The 22,370-nt window shown below is 38.8% G+C and overlaps 1 pseudogene; it reads right to left on the minus strand.

The window, feature by feature from the left end:
* Window positions 1-12,431: 12,431 nt before the first annotated feature.
* LOC102488873 (ATP-binding cassette sub-family F member 2 pseudogene) lies at window positions 12,432-14,271 on the minus strand (annotated as a pseudogene).
* Between the last annotated feature and the right edge of the window lie 8,099 nt (window positions 14,272-22,370).

Below are 22,370 nucleotides of genomic sequence, written 5' to 3' on the forward strand. Positions count from 1 at the left end.
AAGAGGAGATGGAGAAAGCATCCTCAGTGGGGTGCGATCACACTACAATCCCATTCCCATTTCTTCAACCCTTCAGGGTCTTGGTGCTCATAGGCACACATGGCCAGCATGCATTGCAAGTCTCCAGGGCTGAGACTCAAACTGCAATCAGCCATGTGAGATCCAGCTCCCTTGACCACTAGGCCACAGTGCTAGCCCTGAAGCTGCCCATTATTGAAAATAATGTTCTTAATCCTGATTAAAAAAATAGATATTTAGTGTTCATAAAAGATTGTATTTTCTGTTGGTAAAACAAATACCATTTATGTATTTTGGTTTTATAAAGAAATTAAACTAGGATTATTACTTTTCCTAAAACTGATTTTTCAACCTCAGAATCTTCACCCCTTATTAATCTGACATTCTGATTCTCTTTGTTATATCTGTCATAGACATGTCACTGAATCAGCAGTCACTCTTGGAAAATGTATGTATGTAAAAGGATTTTATATTATGTTAAACTTCCCATCTTCAACATTCCTTCAAGCTATTTATACAGATAACAAAATAAATTACTCCAGTGGTCAATTTAGCTGAGAAAAATAGGACCATAATTTTACAAAGCAGAATCATTTTGGCTAAATTAGAAGCTTCCATTGCAATCTATATGCATGTTATCAAGAGTCTCATTTGGTTGTACTTTTATATTTAAAGCATGACATTTAGGATCACAATGGTAATGCTACACTCCGCAATGCAGGACTCACATGGGAAGGTCCCAGGTTCACATACCAAAGCCCCTCTGTGCACCTGGCACATGTGTGCATGTCCATGATTCTGGTTGGCTGAAACTGGGGTGAGTCATGGTGTAAATATCCTGTTAGGGATGCCTAGCTCTCTGTCTCTCTCTTTCATGGAAGAAATAAATAAAAACTTTAAAAAAAATTACATTTAAAGAGAGGGTGTAAAAAGAATGCTTGCTAAAAGACTGACTTAATTATTACCTGGTACCAGAACAATGGACAAATAGAACCCTGGAATAGAAGGTGACCCTCAAATTCTAGTCCCAGAGCTCAATAATTTCCTATAAAACAGTTAACAGAAGTACTTCCTCGGAAATGCGAGTAATACATATGATCAGTAATAGCAGCAACAAAAACAATTTGACATTTTAAATGAGTAACTACATCATCGTTTTAAAGAAAAACAAAGGATTTTGACTGTTAGCCTTAAACTTTCTCAGTAGATTAGCAAGAATCTCAGTCTTTCTATGCTTAAAATTTTCTGCCATATTTCTAAAATTAGGAAAGAGCCAGAAGAGCCAGGTTATGTGTGCAGATAGATGTTCTTTGTTGTTACTTTGGATCATCAGAATATGATGACATAAGTCCATTGAGGGCAAAGAAACTGACCCCAAAATGTAACTGAATGAAAAATGCAAACATCTGGTACATTATGAGGAGATACCTGGTCAGGGCTGTGAACCATCTCTTTAGGCTTGATTTCATTCTCGGCATTTCTCACAGTACTTATCTGATAGGAATACTAAGCATTCCGACCTAATGAAGCATTTGAGCAATACAGTAACCACCCACAAGGCTTTTTTCCTGTATGAATCACTCAGTGTTTAAAAGAATAAATGATTTAACAATCACATTTTTTTCACCTTGAAGAATGGATTGCCTCCCCATGACATTACCATGAGGAAGAATATTTACGCCTTGATTACTGAAATTGTCCTCTGCTCTTACAGTGATAGAGAAGATGACCTCTTAAAGTCAAGCTCTTTTGAGCACACAGTATACATAGAAGACCTTTTCTGGAACAGACAGAACCAGAGCAACAGCACTCCTACGACTGCTCTTTCCAGCAACTCAGTAACATGCACACTGCATGGGCTACGACACTTCTCTCAATTTCAATAGCCCGCACATTGGACAGTGGCCGGCACTGACTGCCACTGTACTTTCCCCACTCTGTTCTCTCTCCCTTTACTCAAAGGGAAAGTTGGAGACATCCCTCCTTAACTAAATGGCTTCTATATCCAGGAAAACATGTAACTACTGTAAGGAGAAAATAAAGAACCCATTATATCTCCATTGCTGGCTGACTGACTGACTTTTTTTCTAAACTCTGAACTGTACAATTTGTGAACATAGACATCAAACCAGCATCGGACTTAAGTTCTTTAACTCTGTGTCATTTTATTGTCTCCTCCACAACCCCCCACCAAGGGATTCAAATTTAACATAGTTTGCAGCTTAAAAGCAGCATAAAATAAAATTTCAGAAAATGTCATGGCAACACATCAAACATTTAATGTCAGGTTCCCTTATGTTCATTGCATTGCAAAAGGCAACCACCAATTATGCAATTTGGGAATGATATTTTACTTTGTAATTAAAAACCAGGTTCCCTGTGCTTGGTATTTGTAGAGCATATGTGCGAAGCAATTGCTCCTTAGGAAGGAATGATGGTATCTTTGCACTTTGAAAGACCTCTGCCTACAGTACAGTTATAAATAAGCTTTCCTCCCATGTCAGCGGCATGCACCTAACTTCACACTGAGCTATGTTATCGAGGAATCACCAAAGAGCACGCCAGCGTAAGTCCATTGTTCAAAACTTGGCGTGAATTTTATTAGACACTTTGTTCAATATGGTAGATATTGCTTTCATTTAATTACAATGCTGAAAACCTTATCTATGTTCTCAGCCTTTAATTGTTTTTCAATTCTAGACTGACATTTTCAACTAGTGAAGAATAATTTGAATAACAATGTCCTAATCAATACGATGCTAAAAAAGGTATCAATAAAATTGTCAGAAATACATCATGTAGCTTACAGTGTCCTAGTCTCCTTTACCTGTAAGAGTTTCTATATGTAAGTTAGAGGCATGCCTTTTAGTTTATTCATCCTAGTGACTGTCTATCCTATAAGTTAGTATTGTGAAACTTACCTTTTTTTTGACACAACACAGGTATCATCTTGCCTAACTAGGGAAGAGTGCTATACACACTAAAGTATTGTTTCATAATGTATTGTCAGCAAATGGAATAAAATCTTATGAAGGACCAAAAAAGTAAGGTACAATCTAAACGTGAGCATTTTAACAAATACGATTATTTAATGGAGATACTAATAAATCTGAACTATCTCGAGAGCAAAATTTTCAAGATAATCAATCTTTCCCTCTAAAAGTGTCAATTCTTTTTGATATTGTACAATTTTAAGTATAAATCCTTCTTTTTTGTTTGTTTTTAGTTAGTTTTTGCTATTGGGCTCATGTGCTTCCCATAGAGGGACAGAGAGAGAGAGGGAAAGTGAGAAATCACTCCTGGGGGTGGGGGGCTGGGGGGGTGGAGATGGCCACCCTGCAGTCCCTTCCTCTCTCCACTCCTCTCAGGTTTTGGGGTATGCACGCACACCCGCTTGGTGTGATTCTCAAGCCGCTGGGTCTGGGACTCCAACAGAAAAGCTAACCATGTAGGATCCCATGCTTTAACTTACTTGCTGCCCTGGTAGAAATCATTCTTAAATATATTATAAAATTTTTCTAGCATCTTAAAGAGGGCATTTATTTTTCAAAATGACTCCAAGCCATATTTCAGCATCAATTATTAATAATTCTAATATAAGAATGACCACAAGACAGGTAGACTAAGAAATTGTTTTTCCTGATACCAAATAACTCCAGACAACTGTTTTCAATATAGCATTTTACAGTTTTTGGTCCTCTCCTATCGACTGAGAGTTAAAATCTTCTTTCTTAGATTTACCATTATACATATTACAAGGAAAATGTTGCCTCTTTTTTTTTCTGACTTTTATCTTTGGACTTAGGAATTACATTAGGAAAAGTTATTAGAACTATATACTAGTCAGGAGTATCTAGACTATAAGGAAGGAGGCAGTGACAGCTATCAATCTATGAGCTTTCTTGTATGAGTTTTGCAACATTCTTTTAGTTTGTTCAGACCAAATGAATATCTTTATTACTGCAGTCCTACTCTATTATTCTATGTAGGAAAGTTCCTGGTTCATTGAGTTGTCTGTGAAAAGGATATCACTGTGATACAATTACTCAAACTCAATTTATTACCAATTCCTAGAAAATAATTTCTTTTTTTTTTTTTTTGAGAGATTTTTGCTATAGGGCGCGTGCGCTCGCCAGACAGAGAGAGACAGAGAGATAGAAAGCAAGAAATCCCCCCTCCATGGGGGATGGCCACATCACAATCCCTTTTCCTCCATTCTCCTCTTGGGATCTTGGGCATGCATGCACAAGCGCCCGGCATGAGTTTAAGTCACTGGGTCTGGGACTCAAACCGCGGTCGACTACATGGGAGTCCAGTGACATAACCATTACACTAACTGCTGGTCCCATCCTAGAAAAGAACTTTTTAAAAAACTTTGAAGAGATATCTTTGCTATAGAGCATATGTGTTTCCTGGGAAGACAGAGAGAAAAAGAGACAGAAAGTGAGAAATCATCCCCTTCAGGGGCATGGCCATGCTGCAATCCCTTCTCTTTCATTCTCCTCTTGGGATTTTGGGCACACATTCACACATGCCCAGCATGAGGTTTAAGTCACTGGGTCTGGGACTTGAACCACAGCTGACTCTGTGGGAATCCAGTGACATAACCATTACACCATCTGGTCCCCCTAGAAAAGAATTTTGACAGGATATAGTCAAGTTTATTTTTTTCCCCACTAGTTTTATTAAGGTATAATTGACAAAAATTATATATATATATATATATGTGTATGTATAGTGTAAATTTTAATGTTTATATATGTATCATTATAAAAATGGCCCAGTGAACCAAATTTCCATTTATCATCTCACATATTTATCTTTCTGTGTGTGGTGAGAACATTTGAGATCTAATCTCTTACCAATGTATACATGTTTTTAAGTTTTTTTTTTTTTTAACTCATGATAGTGTGTGCGTGTATGAGAGAGATAGAGAGAAGGGGAGAGAGAGAGAAGAGCCTTCAACATAGTCTTATCATGCCATGATCCCCTTTCCTTAGCCTTCCAGTTCCTCAGGATCTTGGGAACACACATGTGCTTAAATGTTTTCAGATTGACCTGGAGAGCCGAACTTACAGTCAGCCACGTGGATTCCAGCACCACTTTCAGTTTGCTATTTACTGTGCCACCAGTCTGCACCCAATACATCATTATTATTAGCTATAGTCACCGTGTTGTATACTGGATTTATTGAATGTATTCATCCTAACTAAAACTTCGAGCTCTTCAACCAACATCTCCACATTCTCCCCACCTGAATTGTTCTTTTCTTGACCATAAAAATATCTTAATTACTCAGCCATGGTTGTACATAGATAACACCACTAGATTGGTAGACTAGAAGCTGTGGCAGTCTGGGTTTGATTTTGGGAACAACCTGAACATGCCAGGTGCCACTGCATTCCTGGCTTAATGGGAGGCTGAGGTAAGAGGATTATTTTACAGCAAGGTCCTAACAAAAATACTCCATCCTCATCTCTGCTCTCCTTCACTAAGGAAAAAGAAAACATTTACGTAGTAAACAAGTAATAACAAAGTCAGGAAAAAACACAGCCTGCAATTGATTTTTTTTTTTAATTCCCTCTTGCTTGGCTATATACTAACTCCTAAACATGTGGTCTATTAAAGGATGACATTTAAAATAGCAGTGCTACTTTGGAGTTCATCCATAGTGTGGAGATAGAATTGTAAGACCTCGCTTATCACGTAGTTCCATAGCAGGGGCTCTAAATGTGATATTTTAGCAAAATTTCCATATCAGACTGGAATCTACTCAAGCCCATACAGTGCAGAACCAAGACTCTGGCCCTGTAAAAATATGGTGCTAAGTTCCAAATAGCTAACCTCTAGGGAGATAATGAATAGGTGGGGAAAGGGAATGGGAATGAATAATGACTTTAACTTTATATTCTAATGTCTATATAGTTTAGGGTTTTTTTTTGTTTTGTTTTGTTTTGTTTTGTTTTGTTTTGAGAGGCTTTTGCTATAGGCCGCATGTGCTCACCAGAAAGACAGAGACAGAGAGCAAGAAATCACTCCCCAAGGGGGATGGCCATGCTGCAATCCTTTCTCCTCCATTCTCCTTTCAGGATCTTGGGCACACATGCACACGCACCCAGCATGAGTTTAAGCCACCGGGTCTGAGACTTGAACCATGGTCGACTACATGGGAGTCCAGCGGCGTAGCCCTTATGCCATCTACTGGTCCCTATATAATTTAATATTTTAATCAATAAGTATGTGTGCATATTTGCATTACTTTTAAGTTTAAAAATCCTTTTGATTACAGATATAAAAAATGTTGCTTTATTCTCTGGGATATCTCAAAAACAATTTGAATTTTTGCTTCTTACTGACTCCTTAAATTTATTTAGGTTGGGTATTTTATTAGTTTGCTAAGGCTGTCACAAAACAATCTAACAAACCCAAAAGTTTGCTTAGGCTGCAGTGACAAGTATCATAAACTGGGTGATTTAAGTAACAGAAACTAGGCCCAGCAGGTGGCATGGTGGTTAAAGTTCTGGATACCCACATGGTCAGCTATGGTTCAAGTTTCAGACCTGACAGCTCGAGGATCACACCAGCAGACATGTGTGCATGCCCAAAATCCAAAGAGGAGAACTGAGGAAAAGGGATTGCAGCTTGGTCATTCCCCCTGGAGGTGATTTCTCACTTTCCCTTCCACTGTCTCTCGCTGCCGCATTCTGGCAAATGCATGTGCCTTAAGGCGAAAACCTAAAAAATAATAATAATAAAGTAAAGATTAAAAATAAACAACAGAAACATTGTCTCAGAGTTCTGGAGACTGGAAGTTCAAATCACAGTTGGTTTCCTCTCAGGGCTTGAGGGAAGTAGCCATACAACCCTCTCTCCTTACTTTCTCCCTTATGAATAGTGTCCAAATTACCCTTTTTCATAAGAACACCACTAATATTGGATTAGGGTTTACCCTGAAGACTAAATTTCACCTTAATATTTCTATAAAGATGTATTTCTACAAAAAATCTTGTAGATCTTGGGGGTGACATCTTCAGCATATGAAATTTGAAAAGACTCAATTCAATTCATCATAATACATGTAGCAGCTCATACAGGGTGCTATATACCAAAAATACCCATAAAACAAAAGAACATAAAGTAGGTGGCTTATAAACAAAATTTTGTTTCTCACAGTTTCAGAGACACAGAAGGTCAAGATCTAGTCACAGATAAATCTGGTAAGGACCCAGTTTATGTATTACAGATGGAGCCTTCCTGGGCCAGCTGGTGGCGTTGGTGGTAAGGTGACCCACACGGCCAATCGTGGGGTTTTAGTCCTGGACTCTGGCTTGAAAAAATATGTTATGCACACACATGCCCAAAATCTCAAGAGCAGAATGAAGAAGAGATTGCAGTGTTTCCTCCCTTTCCCTCTCCCAGTGCACATGCCCTCTAGAAGAAAACAAAAGATGGAGCTTCCTTGCTATGTGCTCACAGGGTGGAAGAGACGACAGTCTCTCTTGGGCCTCTTTTCATAAGGGTACAAATCCCATTCATGAGGACAGAAGCTCCATACCAAATCACTTCCCAAAGGCCCCGTCTCCTCATACTATCACATATGGTATTTCAACATATGATTTACCATATGTTGGAAATTAGGATTAGGATTTCAACATATGAATTTGGGGAGGACATATTCAAACCACAGCAATGTGTTGACAGTCTGCAGTCCTCATAGAAATCTGATTAATAACACTTTTCAGAAGCAACTCCAGGCCCACTGTTCCTCAACAGTACTGTGTACACCTTATTTCTCCTTCCTCTCTGTTTCTGTGCTCAGCTCCTGCAGGGATGGAAGCAGCCACAGGTCATCCTTGCCAACAAGCAAGTAGTTGTGACAATTCCATTTTCATAATCTTTTCATTGTTTTCAGGGAAGTAATCCAAAGAGGATCTGGAAAGTCTCTTTCTATAAAAACAGAAGTTTTCCTGAAAGTTGAGAGTCCTGCCCACACATTTCCTACACAGACAAAACCCAACATTTAATTTTTGTCTTTAGGGAAAACATTGCTTGAAAACTCATTTTGTTAGGGCTGGCACAACAGTGTCTTAAAACAAAATAATTCAGCACATTAACATGCTGATGGTGGGATTCTCATTTTACCTGGTTCTGAATGAGAATTTTTATAATGAAAACATATATCTTTGGTTAACATCCATTTATCACTTCCTGATTCTTGTTTGCTTAAGTTCTTACATTAAAAGGTTCCAAATTTCCCCTATATCTTACTTTAAAAGATAATTTTTATAGATTCTGAAACTAAAAAGAGGGTCTTTAGCAATTTGTCAGTGCAAATCTTCATTTGACAGATAAAGAAGCTGGGCACAGGGGGTTCCTTGAGCCCTGTCTGGTGATGCTGAGTTAAACTCGGGAAACAGCTCGCCCCATGGAATATCCTTCTGCTGCATGCCTATGTCCCTAGTGTTTAAAATGATGATCTAACTTGTGTGAAGGAAGCCTTCTGGAATCATTAGAAAAATAATTTGTGAAAACATTTACTGCTAGAGTTTAATAAGTGTCTTATACTTAAAATTTAAAACTAATAAGCAGTGGCATGGTAGTTAAGGTGACTGAATCTCACTGGCTGATTGTACAGTTTGGATCTTAGATCCAGTCACTTGAAAAACATACTGGACACATACGCATGTGTGCTCAAAATCCCAAGAGGGAGAAATGTAAGAGAAAGGATTGTGATGTGACCATTACACATGGGGGGTGCTTTCTTATTTTCTCTTTGTCCCTCTCCAGGGAGTGTATGCACCCTCTAGCAAACAAACAAACAAAAACTAACAAAGAAATAAAAAAAACTCAAAAGATTAAATACGGTTTAGTTTTTAAGAAAGGTCTGATTTAAGAGGACGATAGAATTTAGTCCCAAGAAGTACACACTTATCCATGGAGCTCATCCATGAAAATTGAAGATTACCAAAGGAAATAGCACATAAAATATTGAAACATAGAGTAGTAATGTGGACCACATAAATCAATTTAAAAACATTTCTTTTTTTTTTTTTTTTGAGAGGTTTTTGCTATAGGGTGTGTGCGCTCGCCAGAAAGACAGAGAGACAGAGAGACAGAAAGCAAGAAATAACCCCCCAGTGGGGATGGCCACGCCGCAATTCCTTCTCCTCCATTCTCCTCCATTCTCCTCTTGGGATCTTGGGCACACATGCACACGTGCCCAGTGTGAGTTTAAGCCCCCAGGTCCGAGACTCAAACCGCTTTTGGCTACATGGGAGTCCAGCGACATAGCCATTACACCAACTGCTGGTCCCTAAAAAGATTTAATTTTAATGCAGTGTTTTTATCAACTTTCTCTATAAAGATAGAGATCTATTTTAAACATCTTTTAGAAAACCTACTCACTTTGATATTCTGCAAATTGATCTGTAAATCATAGCCCTCTTGTTACCAAACACAGTTTCCACACTAAATCTGGACTTAAAGATGCTTAAGTTCATTTTTTTTGTCATGGATATTTCAAAACCAGACAAATAATTATTTTTCTAGGCAATGTGGGACTTCTTTGTTAAATCAGCACAGAAAACAGTAAAAAAAAAAAAACCAACACATACAATGTTAAAAGCATATGATCTTGAGTGCATATATAATTAATCTGAGCGCAGTAAGATAGTTAGCTAAATTTGCATGACATACTTAGTCCATTTTCTTTTTTTTTCAGAATTTCAGGAAATGGTTCTCACAATTCTAAATAGTTTATGTAAAAATATTGGAATTCATTTTAGAAGTGACAATACTGGGGCAAGCAAATGGCGTAATGCTTACGTTGCTGGACTCCAACTTAGTCGACTGCAGTTCAAGTCCTGGACCAGGTAGCTTAAACTCCCATCAGTCACAAGTGTGTGTGCGTGCCCAAAATCCTGAGAGGAGAATGGAGAAGAAGGGATTTGGCGTGGCCATCCCCAAGAGGGCAATTTCTTGCTTTCCATCTGTCTTTGGCAAGCACACACACCCTATAGCAAAAATCTCTTTAAAAAAATAGTGGCAACACCTAACTCAAAGAAAAATGAAAAGTCATTTATTGCCTGAAGTAAGAGAAAACAGAGTAATAGAGTAATAAAAACCCAATCAGGTAGATTCTAATGAAATCCTTTTTGTTTTAAATTTCATGACTAATTATTTTTCTAAAAAGTTTTACTAGATTTTCTGCTTTAGTAAACAGAATATATAATATAAATACTGTTCTAATCTTTCTTTTATGATTGAAAATGTTAACGTCATAGAGTCATTATCTGATGATAATTACAATTAAATAGTGATACAGATTTGACTGAGAAAGTATGAAATATTGACATGAACCTGTATTGAATCAAATAAAACTGTGCAATTAGTGTTGTTATTGTTATTTTTTAAATCTTTGATGCGAGGTTTTTTTCTTGTTGGTGTTTGGTAGCTACTCATAGACGAGCAGCCGATGTATGGTACAGTATATATGTGCATATAGAGAGAGAGATTGATACATGATAGAGAGAGAATTATAGACTGTATGTTCATGTTTCATCAAAATTCATATGCTGAACCCCCATCCCCACAGATAATAGTATTTGGAGGCAGGCCCTTCAGGAGATAATTAAGATTAGTTAAGGTTATGAGGGTGGAGCTCCCAGGAATGGGAGTAGTGCCCTTTGAAGTCATGAGAGAACTTGCTTGATGTGATTTGAGTAGCTGCACAGTATTTCACAAATATACACATCGATTATCATTTAATGGTTGCCTAGCATACATTGTTCAGGCATGCTGTGAGACCATGTATTGCATTTACTTGATTACACATATCTCTCCTATGAGACCCTTAAAGGCATAGATAAGACTCTCATTCCTTCTCCCTGGCATAGGACACTGTTTCTTTGTTCAAGGATGGCAATTTGGAAAAGTAAAACTGAGCTGAATCAAATTATGGTTGTCTTCTCATAGTAAAAATCAGCATTTAGGGTCTTGTTGCTAGTGGCTAAACCCTTATATTTCCAGCTCACTTTAAGTAGGATATCTTTGACCCACCCATTAAAAATACAGAATACACCATGAGGTACCTGGCAATGGGGGTAACAACAGTGATCCTAGGAAAAGGGAATTTGGTCACTTTCTTCCTCTGCCACCAACTATTAATAGATCTAGAGGCTTTGGGGCTCCTTGAATTTTCTCTGAAACTCACATTTCTTGTCTTTAAATCATGCCACAGAGACCCCACTTAAATTACCCAAAGCCAGGAAAGGGGAAATTTACCAAAAGGGTCACAGAATTTGGGAAGGCCTTAGAGTCCTACCAAGACTTTCTCTTTTTCTGCTTTCTTCTTTGAGAAATGGTAGAAAGTATAACCATAAGTTTTCCCCAAATTTCACATCACACTTTCCCATCCAGAGAGAGATGGAGATCTATAGATCTGTAATACTTTCTACAGGTCTAGATCCAAAATTTCCAAAAGAAAAATAATAGAAAGGAACCAAAGTGCCTATCTGATGTGGAGAAGGGATATTTACCAGGAAAAGGAGAGCAGTCCTAAGTGGGAGGAAAGCTGGACAGAAAAAAAAAAAAATGTTCTGCTACAGAAGATCTGGACAGGATGATGTACAAGTGTGCTCTTGAACCTAAATGTTGTCTTATTTCTTCTTCACATATCACCTGAATTTTTCCCCAGCTTTCTAGTTCTGTAAATTGAATGTATTTATGGTTTTTCACACTACTACACTAAGAACATAAAGTGTAGGTGGAGAAGAAAGAAGGAAATTGATTTTTTGGACCAAGTGATTTCTCTGGGAGAAAACATCTGCTAAGTTATCCAGTCTGGGGTTTTTTGTTTGTTTGTTTTGTTTTTGGAACCATAGCTGCTTCTTTCTTTATTGGACACTTTGTAGGTGTCACACAAGTCTAAAAGGTACACTGTTAAATAATTATTTAAAAACTGACCAAGACTAAGACCCTGGTCCAAAACTCCAAACCAGAAGCTAAAGGGAACAGGGGTATTGGGCTGGGGGATATTCCTCCAAAATCACCAAAACCCAGAAAACTAGGATCCTACACTCCTTCAGGGACAAATCCAGGACCTAGGCCCTTGAGCCTCAGGTGCCTCTGACTGCGTCTGTCTTCGAAAAGGAAACCAGCAGCAGGCTGGAGGGCAGCATCAGTGGAGTCCAGACACGAACACAGATAACCTGAAGGAGGACAGGAAATGGACAGGTACTGTTCAGCTGTAGATTGAACAGAGTGCTGCTAAGGCAGGTTGAGGGGAAAGGGAGGCTGGGGGAGCAGTATTGCAGCAATGCAGGAGTGTAGCCCCAGCATCCTGTCCTGAGTGGCTGGTCAGGATAGCAGCTATTAGTTCCCAGATGGATCCTGACCCTACCTGGGTAAAGGGTTCACACATTGTGGGTCCCCTTGGTGTACTGGGGCTCCTTGTCCACCATCTTAGACTTGAGGCACTCCTTATAGGCCAGGATATCTCCAGGCTACTTAGTGATTGTCTCACAGACCCAAATTTCCCAGGCAACCTGCTGAATGAGTCTGAAGTCATGGCTGACCAGCATCATACAACCCTCAAACTCATTGATGGCATCTGCCAGCTCATCTATGGTCTCAATACCCAGGTCATTGGTGGGTTCATTCAGGTAGAGCATGTGGGGGTTTTACCTGGTCAGCCAGGCCAGACACATTTGGCACTTCTCTCCATCTGACAGGTTTCAGGTTGAGCTCACCGCTGTTTCCCAAAGAGACCATATTGCCCGACAGTCTTCCTTATTTCTTCCTTCTCCTTGATCTCTGGGTATCACTTCATCATGAACTCCAAAGGCAAGAGGTCTAAGTCCAGCTGCTCTTGTAAACACTGATGGTAACGCCCAGTCTTGACATGAGAGTGTTTTTGGATCATTCCCTCTGTAGGGAGTAGCTCTCCAGTTAGCAGCTTCAAGAGAGTTGACTTCCCTGCTTCTCTGGGCCCCACCAGAGCCACTTGTGTGTCAAAGTCAATACCAAACTCTAGGTTATGGTAGTTGCAAGGCCCATCCTTTGCATAATCAAAGCTCACATTTTGCACCATAATGACAGGTGGAGGGATCTTGCTACATGGTGGAAAATAAAATGACAGTCTCTTATCTCTCATGACCCTCTCTCAGTCCCTATGCCATCATTTTTGTAGTGTTTTCTCCTTCTCTGGGCCAGCCAGGCCAGCTTGGCACTGCCATGACCAAACCTAGCAGCATGGTTCTTCATGTGCACAATCTAGTCCTGCTCCCAGTGAAACCTCTTCATCTGGATCTCCTCCAGTTGTAGCCATGTCCTCACATACTGATCATAATTGCCTGTATAATATTCAGTTTCTTGTGGTGCATGTGAATGATGGTGATGTAGACACCATTCAGAAAATCCTGGGAATGGGAGACAAGGACCAGAATGTACTTCGAAGTCTATAGTTCTTCCAACAACACATAGGCATCTAGGTCCAGATTGTCGATGGGCTCGTCCAGAGCTGCATGAAGGGCTGAATAAAGAAAACTCTGGCTAGGGCAACCCTCATCTCCCACGGAAGTCTTCCAGCTTCTTGCGCTGCATAGAAGGGTGAAACCCAGTCCCTGCAAGATCCATGAGGCCTTCATCTCGACCTTGTTGACATCTAGTTCTTCCAGGCATTCATAGAGCTCCATGAGCTTCTCACACTTGGTGTTCCCATGAGCCAGTCACTCAGCCTCCTTCTTCAGTGTGACCTTCTCTGTGTCAACTTCCATCACACACTGCAAGGGTGCCTTGTCACTGGGAGGTATCTCTCAAGCCAGATGTTGATGTGCTCAGATATGGGCACTTCATGTTTCCCAATAGCAGAGAGTAGCATAGACTTTCCAACTCCACTTAAGCCAATGAGGTCATAACAACACCTTGAGTTTAATTCCAGTTTGGTGCCACCGAGCAGCTCTTGACCGTGAGAGGTGAGTGACAGGATGATCATGAGACATCAGTACTACTCAGGTGAGGGGCCAGGACAACAGTGACAGCTCGAGCAGCAGCTTTATTCATCTCAAAGTCCTCTAGTTCTTTGGTTAGCAAAGCCACCTTGGTAGTCTCTCTGCCATCGGCCTCATTTTTCTCCTCTGTCACCTGTGGTTCTATGACAGCATCTCCAGGTTCTTCATGTCCCTTTGTGGGCTGTGATTAGGCTTTGGCAGCTTCCTTCTTGACTACTTTCTTCTTGGCCAGGTCAGAGGGCATGGTGATGAGCCACTGGGTAGCTTACTATTCTTTCCGGGAGCTGGACCTTACCACTCAGCCTCTGTCACAACAGAACTCCTGGTTTGAAGTATAATTTTATCATATTTAATTAATACCAAAGCCAAGAGTTAGGTTTAGACCTTGACTGAAAATAGACAGTGAATTGAGTACTGAAACCTACGAGATCTCACAAGATTCTGCTAGCAAGATCTAATTATTAAATATTTACAAAGAATTCAGTAAACCAGTTGTTAAACATAAATATCATTAGAAATTAAACTATAAGAACTTAAAATTAAATAAATTATATGAGAAACCAAGGAACTAATACTCAAAACTCATTACTTCCTACTTATTTAATTATATTCTACTACCACATATACTCTTGAGGTTGTATACCTACTGCTCCTGCATGGTAGAAATACTAAATAATAGCATGTTATCATACATCTCCCCCACTGGTAATTTGAAATCAGTCAAAGTCGAAGTATGTACACCATGAGAATCAGTAAACACTGGAAGAATAATTAATTTGTCCAGAAAGCTAATTGGTAATACTTATCATCTACCACTAGACATCACCTTTGAACATTAAAGCATCAATTTGATTTAAAAATCTATAGAATGACTTTTGGGAGCCTAGAACGGCCTGAAATTATCTAAAATTATTTCAAAATATTACTTCTGGTCTCCACTGCCAAACTGAGGGCAATTTGAGCATTAATGGTGTTAAAAAGAGATTATAACACATAGAATAATAATTTTTAAAAGCATTTGTAATACTAAAATGAAGAAGGTGATCCAGGAAAAGTGTTATAATACAGAACAAAGTCAATTATTAATGATAAATTTAAAAAACAGAATTGAATTTTAAAATGACCATTTGTAATCATTATTGCAATAAATGAATCAGATAAGGATCATTAATAAATGTCCAAAATTATTGGGTGAGGATTTTTTGGGGGAATTGATATTCATATAATTACCCCTCTAATTTTCTTTTAAAAGAATGAACAAAGAGAAAGAAAGTGATCTGAACTAAGAGATCAAACTTAATATCACTAACAAAGACATAAACTGAGGTTATATAATGCAACACATTATACACATCACCTTTGTAGTATTTTCTTGCCAAAAATGTTTACCCTCAACCTAATCATGAGAAAATAATCAAACAAATCCAGGTTGTGGAGCATTCTACCAGGCAAGTATTTCAGACTCTTCAAAAATATCAATGTATGTCACACATAAAAAGGGTACAAGTATTTTTCTAGAATACATTAAAGGAGACTAAGGAAACTTGATAACCAAATGCAATGCACTATATCTTCTTTTTTGGCTCCTGGATCAAAAAAAAAAAAAAAAAAAAAGTATAAAGGACATTTTGGGAACGCTTTGAAAATTTTAGATATGCATTCTATATTTGATACTGTTGCATCAACATCAAATTTCATAAAAGCAATAATTATTTTAAAGATTACTTCGTCCATGAGTGACAGAGACAAAAATAGAGACAGAGACAGCCAGATCTCTGGGTGTGCACTGGCAAGTTTCTCACATGGATCTGCCTCATTGCAGAGTGTCACGTTTTACTGCTATGCCAACATCTGGCCCCCACAATTTTGTTAAGATTTTGTGATCGGTTACCCTTGTTTTCACATGCTGCTAACAGCTACAACATAATATGCATGAATGTGTGTGCATACATACACACGCAAAGAAAATGGAAATGTAGCAAAATGTAAAGAAGTGGTAAACCGGGAACCAGCAGTTAGCGTAATGGCTATGTCGCTGGACTCCCACGTAGTCGACCGCAGTTCGTGTCCAGGACCCGGTGGCTTAAAACTCACGCCAGGCGCGTGTGCGTTCGTGCCCAAGATCCCGAGAGGAGAATGGAGGAGAAGGGATTGCAGCGTGACCATCCCCCCTGGGGGGTGATTTCTCGCTTTCTGTCTCTATGTCTCTCTCTGTCTGTCTGGCGAGCGTACGCGCCCTACAGTGAAAATCTCTCCAAAAAAAAAAAAAGAAGTGGTAAACCAATGTGAAGAATTTACAAGTATTCCTTAGAGTCTTCTCTTATCCTACTTTTTTATGGGGCTGATTTTTTTTCTTCCAGATTATCAATTTGAGTGAAATATAACAGGCAGGGGAGATACAGGGAGAGAGAGTGAAAGAGAAGGAGAGAAGAAAAGAGAAATTCAGTAGGTAGCATCCAAAGATGAGAGACCTTTCACTCATTGACTAATCAAGACAGTACATAGACTTGATGTAAAAGCTTACATATGGACCAGCCCTGGGTCTGGTGGCTAAGGCAGCCAGATACCATATGGGATTTGAGTCTCAGACTTGATGACTTAGAAAACACACAGGGCTTGTGTGTGCTGTGCCCCAAATTCCAACAAGCTGAAGAAACAGAGAAGGTACTGCAGCATAACCATTCCCATGAGGGAAGCTTTCTCCCTCTCCTTTTCTCTCTGTCTATCTCTCTCTGAAGAGCACATGTGCCCTCTGACATGTAAGGGAAAAAAACTTAAATATAATGTTCCAATAATTATAAATGCACTCAAGATACACAGATGAAATTTGTATGTGCTTTTCACAAAATTTGAGATTAACCTAATTTTGATATATTTGTATCACGCAATAATATGTAGGTATCAAAAACACTGTCTTAAAAAGTAGCAAAGGCATAAGAAGACACTATAATATAATATTAAGCCAAAGAAGCATTAAATTAAATGCTTTATGATCTTTGATTTTTGTTATTATAGCATCAGCATACATAACATACACAGACTAGGTGTTTAGTATTATGAATTTTGAAAGTTATATATACTAGTGTAACTGTAATTTGACAAGAAATAGGACATTTTAAAATTTTATTTTAGTCATGATAGAGAGCATGTACACATACATCAGACAGAGAAAAGCACCCCTGACAGGGTCTAGTTATACTGAGATCCTCTTATCCAGCCCTCCAGTTCTTCAGGATCATAGGTTCCACACATATGACCAACATGCTTTCAATCCAACCAGGAATCCAAACTGTAGTCAGCCATGTGGCTTCCAGCACTCAGTTCAGTTTGCTACTGAACTGGGCCTCCAGGCTAGGCCAAGAAATAGAACATTTTTAGGGGATCTTTAAATATTCTTTTGGGACCAGCAGTTAGCATAATGGCTATGTCACTGGACTCCCATGTAGTTGACCGCAGTTCACATCCCGGACCCAGTGGCTTAAAACTCATGCCGGGCGCGTGTGCATGTGTGCCCAAGATCCCAAGAGGAGAATGGAGGAGAAGGGATTGCAGCGTGGCCATCCCCCCTGGGGGGTGATTTCTCGCTTTCTGTCTCTCTGTCCCTCTCTGTCTGTCTGGCGAGCGCACGTGCCCTATAGCAAAAATCTCTCCAGAAATAAATAAATAAATAAATAAATATTCTTTTTATTCTTGAGTCTATACATGAGCTAAATATATGAGCTAAGAATTATTTTTCCCCAGTTTATGACTCGCCAGGACATTCTGAATAGTGTCTTAAAATGAGCAGAATTTTTTTGTGAAATCCATTTTAACATTTTTATCTTTTATGGGTAATGCTTTTTTTGTGTTCTTTCCATAAAATTTTCACCAAACATAAAATCCAAAATAGGATAAAGATATTCTTTACTCTTCTTGAAGCTTTGTGTTTCTGCTTTTAAGTGTATATCTATGATCCATCGCAAACTAGCTTCTGCGTATGGAATAAGATATAGGTCAAAGTTTGTTTCTTCCATATGGTATTCCATATGTTTCATCAGTATTGCTAAATCCTTGGAAATTGACTTGGCACATTGACTGATCTTTATTTATGTTTTAAAAAAATAATATACAAAGAAGCTAAAAGTAATGCTAAATATGTTAATTATGATTATTAATATCAATAAGATTACATGTGGTTTTCTTGTATTCTTTAGACTTTTCTGTATTTCTTTAATTTTTTGCAAAGAATCTCTAACACTTTATAACCTAAATATATATAAGCATTTAATTTTCATGCGCATTTTTTCTTTCCTTTGAACACTAACATAAAGTCTATAAATTATAACCTACAATGCACATAAATAAATGTAACTGTGAGAATGCAGGAGCATATCTTTATACACTAATCTTACTAATTTAGATAAAAATCCATCCGATTAAGTGAACAAATTATAAAAAGCATCATAAAATGTGTTGTAAAATTATATAGTTGGGAACCAGCAGTTAGCATAATGGCTATGTCGCTGGACTCCCACGTAGTCGACCGCGGTTCGAGACCCGGACCCAGTGGCTTAAAACTCACGCCGGGCGCGTGTGCGAGCGTGCCCAAGATCCCGAGAGGAGAATGGAGGAGAAGGGATTGCGGTGTGACCATCCCCCCTGGGGGGTGATTTCTCGCTTTCTGTCTCTCTGTCTCTCTCTGTCTGGCGAGCACACGCGCCCTATAGCAAAAACTTCTCCAAAAAAAAAAAATTATATAGTTAAGCTCCATTTTTTTCATTGATTTCTTCCATGAGTGAGAGTGGCAGAGAGAGAAGGAGAGAGAGAGCAGGATAGATATCCCCCATAGGGTCTTCATGTCACAGTCCATCTCAGTTTCATAGTCATGCATGTACCTAGCATGTCCAGGAGGTTCTCCTAGGTAAGCCCAGAACCTTCTCGTGTGAATTAGTCCCACAGTGCTGGGTTACTGCTGTGTCAGCATCTGACCTGAGCTTCATTTTTATTACTTTCATTTGCAATGAATTATTCTCAAAAGTCCATAAAATTTGTAACGTACAAAACCTTGGACATCCTCTTTAGATATGAGTATGTTGTCATTCAATTTTGTAATAATTTATATTCAAATTATTTCTGTGCTGGTATAGTATTCTGCAAAGATCCAGTGATTTCTTTTTTCCTTGTGTGGGTCACACTTCATCTCACAAATTCGTAGTCCATTCTTTAGAAATTCTTTCTTGTGGGTGCAAAAGTTAACATCAGCCTCTATGTATCTATCCCAAATGGACTCAAAATGAAAGCAGTTTTGCTGTAGGTTAGTATTATGCCTGAAGAGATAAATATATACTGACCAAAGAGGAAGACAAGCGAAGAATCAACAGGAAAAATGTATAACTCATCAGTTTCGATTACAAAAATGTCACATAAAGCTTTATTCTTTCTGTTTTGAGCTGGTTTTGGATTCCCCGTTTCGCTTGAGGTTTAAGTTTCAGTATTAAATGATCCCCAAGTTCTCTGGGCCTGGCTTTCTCACTTTCACAGCAATTCAAATCAGCTTAGACAATTCAGCTTGACAAAAATTAGTCAAACATTGGAAAACTCTCAACACACCTGGCCTGTGTTTTCACTGTGTGACAACCTGAGTTTCAAGCTTCGTTGCATTAATTTATGGCACAACAGTTAACAACATGCTTGAGAAGGCCAGTGCTATATCATGAGAGTGTTGAGAATGGGGTAGGGAGAACAGCCTAACAGCAATCTTCTACTGGACCATGTAATCAAAATATTTACTTGCACTGTTAAAGCTGTTGTGCTATCTGAAATGACACGTATGTACTGGTGAAACTAAGAGCAGTAGAATATTAGAAAGCTACTGTACAGGAAGCAGAACTCTCTGAAAAATGTAACTTACAGAAGAGACCCAGCCACATGGAACAAATAGTTAACATGAATAAATACTGAAGAGGGAAAAAAAAATACCACTGGAAAAGTGATCACAAAACTGCAAAAATGACTCTTTAGGACTGAGAGATTTCATGTGGAAACTTTTCTGCAGCTGTGACCATTTGTCTGTATTAACAACAGACCTGTTTTGTTTTGTTTGGGGTTTTGACAAATTACAGTATCCTGTATTGTTCTCTGGTCTTGTGGAACGAAAGGGAAATGGAACTCTATAGATTCTTCATCTTGTATGTTTATGTTTTCCTAAAATTCTCTTGAGCTCACCCAGAGCTGTAACTAGATGAGAAAGACTTTGAACTCCAAATGCAAAGTTAGAGGGAAAACTTTGGTCTTGACTGTTCTAAGTCACTAATGGAAATGAAATCTGCACACTCTGGAAACCCTGGCATCGGTGCTGGGGGATCATGTGCAAAGTGGAATGAGTGGTCGGGCCGGAACTCTGGAACAGCTTTCCCGTCCCTTTGCCCAGTCTCCATCCCCACAGTTTCCACTGCTGCTTATCCCAATTCTACTTCTCTGCTTGTTCTCATTCAGTACATAGGAATACTTTCATCAGAAGTATTTGTTAAGTGCCTAACTGGTGAAGAAAGCAAAATACCAGATCAAGAACTGAAACAAATAACTTCCTCTCCTTTAGGATGAACGTAAAGTTATAAAACAGCTAAACCCACTTAGAAAGTGTTATTTTTCAAAGATTAGTATATAAGATCCTTGTGTATTGTAAGCTTGAGGAAGAAGATTAGAAATTATTTAGGCCAGAGGCTGGCAGGTGGTGCGATGGTTAAGGTGCTGGACTCCCACATGGCCCTCTGTGGTTCGAGTCCCAGACCTGGTGGCTTGCTTTCTCACTCTCCTTCTTTCTCTTTCTCTCTCTCTCATCAAATTGAATAATAATAATAGTAAATAAAATTAAATATTTTTTAATGAAATGCTTTAGGAAAAAAGGAGATAATTCTTAGTACCTGAACCCTGTCCTTCTAAAACACACACACACACACACACACACACACACTCACACATGCACATACACACACATGCACATACACATACACACACAAATGCCGATTTCTTATTTTTCAAGGAAAAAAAGAGTTTTTTAGAGGGAGATAACCAATCTGGAGAGAACTGGAGTAACAGGACATGTCTGCCACCTTCTTACTCACTACATTGGATCTCAAGGGAGGAAGAGGAGTTTCTGCCTCTCATTTCTAGTTATGGACACCACATTTGTTTTTGTGATAGTCACTACAGTGGGTTGAATGGTGGCCCTCAACAAGATATGCCCATGCTCTGACAACTAGGGCCTGAAAATGTGACCTTATCTGGAAAAGGTTTTTTTTTTTTCAGATGTAGTTCAGGTATGGAACTCAAGATGAAGTACTTCAAGATTATCCAGCTGGGTCCGAAATGCAATGAGAAGTGTCTTTATAAGAGATAGAAGAAAAATCCATGGGAAATATAAAAATATATCCTGAAACCCCCAGGGAGAGTGAGGCCTTAGAAAGCCTTGATTTCAGATGTCTGGCCTTTGGGAAAATGAGAGAATAAGTTCTCATTTTTGTTTTTTAATTGCCAGAAGATGCATGTGTTAGCCAGAGAGAAAGACAAAGAAAAGGGTAGGGAGCAGACAAAGCACCTCCTAATGGGACATAGTCACCTTACAATCTCTTTTTCACTTCTCCACTCTGTCAGGATTTGGGGCACAAGTGACCAGTATGTATGTAAGAATTATTTTTTTATTATTATTATTTTAATTTGCTATAGGGCATATGCATTCACCAGAGAGAAAGAAAGAAAGGAAAAGTGAGAAAGCAAGCTGTCAGATCTGGGACTCAAACCACAATTATCCATGTGGGAGTCCAGCAACCTAAGCACCACATCACCACCTGCTTGCCCACCCAGTATGTTTTTCAAGATGCTGGATCTGGGATTCAAATCAGGGTGACCATGTGGAATCTAGCTCCCTTAACCAGTAGGCTACAGGACCATCCATCTGTTGCTTCAAGGTACCAAATTTGTGGTAATTTGTTATAGCAACCTCAGAAAAATAATACAGTTAACTAAGGTCTTTCTGCTTCCACAATGTCTATTATTTATTCATTAGTTTGGAAAACAAATAGGCAATGTATCAGGCACTAAACAATGCATAAGAGACATAGAATGGATAGAAAAAAATCCGTCTTCAAGAGCTTTAGAAACTGGTAGAGAGAACAAGACATGTAAACTAAGAAGTATAATACAGTATTGTAGTGCCATTATTATGTGTGTATGCAAGAAGAAAGTGGTCACTGCTTTCTGGGAAAATCACAAAAGGATTAAAATAGAGAGAGAGAGAGAGACATAGAGAAGAAGGTTTTTGCTAACTAAGTGCATTGAGAATAGGATGGAGGAAAGTCTTGGAAG

The sequence above is a fragment of the Tupaia chinensis genome, unplaced genomic scaffold (assembly GCF_000334495.1).
Source record: "Tupaia chinensis unplaced genomic scaffold, TupChi_1.0 Scaffold000527_1, whole genome shotgun sequence".
NCBI classification, from domain to species: Eukaryota; Metazoa; Chordata; class Mammalia; order Scandentia; family Tupaiidae; genus Tupaia; species Tupaia belangeri.